Source organism: Galeopterus variegatus, unplaced genomic scaffold (genome assembly GCF_000696425.1).
Source record: "Galeopterus variegatus unplaced genomic scaffold, G_variegatus-3.0.2 Scaffold2468, whole genome shotgun sequence".
NCBI lineage: Eukaryota > Metazoa > Chordata > Mammalia > Dermoptera > Cynocephalidae > Galeopterus > Galeopterus variegatus.
In genome coordinates, this window is record NW_007728579.1 from 292673 (window position 1) to 294341 (window position 1669).

General features: G+C 41.3%; 1 pseudogene; it reads right to left on the reverse strand.

Annotated features, from left to right (window-relative positions):
* Window positions 1-210: 210 nt before the first annotated feature.
* Window positions 211-373, reverse strand: LOC103597919 (annotated as a pseudogene).
* Window positions 374-1669: the final 1296 nt, after the last annotated feature.

Consider the following 1669-nt stretch of genomic DNA (forward strand, 5'->3'; position numbering starts at 1 on the left):
TGATTTTAGAGGTCACCAGTATTAGAGAGATGTCATAGCTGGATCACATTATAAAACACCTTTAACTCAGGTCTCTATTCATGAATTTGCAAGTAGGTAAAAGTCTATAATTTAGTATCGATATCCACAGGCTTGGACCATGGGTCATAGGAATGGTAGAATCAGGACTTGAATGATTGTTTTGAGGTTATTTGATAAATATAAGTGGCCTTACCCAGGAACCCCTCCTGCTTCCATGTGGTTGGCCAAGGTGACGTCGTGTGACCACACATCGTACTGCCACTTCTGCAGACCGATCACGCCACACAGGACGTTCCCAGAATGCACTCCCACTCGCATGTTGATATCAACTCCAGTGGCATCTCTCACTTTCCTAAAGAGATGGGAAGTGACATCACAACTCAGTGACAATCCCTTCCTCCTTTAACTCCTGGACAATTTTCCTGGCATTTTACTGTTGGAATTTCTCAGACTGTTGGAAATCCTGCCATTAATTCCTTCTATGGCAGAAGGTTGCTGCTCTGAGCCAAGAGAAAGGGCTTTTCTTTCCAGTCACTCTCAGATTAGACCAAAAGCTAGTGAAACTGGATCAAGCCAGACCCTGGGGATGACAAAGCATTTTGGCAGTAGCTTTTGCTCTATCAGCTAATACATATCACGCACCTGTTATGTGCTGGCACCTGCTCTGCCTTCTCCTACTAGAAGCATGTGACATTGCCTTGTAATATCAGAAACGACCTTGGACACCATCTGCAATTCTAGCGTTTCATGCAAAGTATGTCCCCAATGAATATAATCTTCTCATAAGGGAATAATACAGCTTGTTTGTGAGCTTACTAATGACTTCAGCCTAAATAAGCATTTTTAAAAAATAATCCTGAGATTAAAGCCTTTCAATTGTGCACATTCTTTAACAAGAAGAGAAAAAAATTGCTTTTAAAAAAGCTTTAATAATGCATAAGGTATCACAAAAAAGAAGCCAATTTTTAAAAAAAATCATTAAAAAAACACTTTAGGGCCCTTTCACCAACTCGTTAACAGAGACAAATGAAGATCTTCAACAAAGGGATATTGGAAATACTTGGCAATGCTTATTTATTTCTGCCAGCTAAAAACACTTATCCGTTAATGTACGAGTATTATTGTAAAAGGAGTACACAAGGAGATGTCCCTAGTTACCCCGAGGACAGCGGAAATTTATTTCTGCCAGCTAAAAACACTTATCCGTTAATGTACGAGTATTATTGTAAAAGGAGTGCACAGGGAGATGTCCCTAGTTACCCCGAGGACAGCGGAGGGAAGAAACCACGCAGCACAGTAGAGACCAGACGCTAGCGGTGTGCCGTGTAGCATGGGAACCCCCCACACCCCACAAGGGCACAGGTATGTGCATCACCTTAAGTGATACAATGACATCATTGTAGCATGCTGGCAGTGATAAAAAAGAATCAGACCCATGAGGTGTAATTAAATGGCATCCTGGAAAAGGAATATGGAAAGCTGTTTTCCTTCCACTTTCCTTTCCTTTCTCCATACTTCCTTCCCTCATTCTCTTCCTGTCCTATTTTCACGCAAAAAAAAAAAAAAAGACAGCAACCTATTTAGCACTATGCAAGTCATCCAAACTCTTCATTCCTGCTGCACAAGATGAGCCAGAGGATAAACGTGA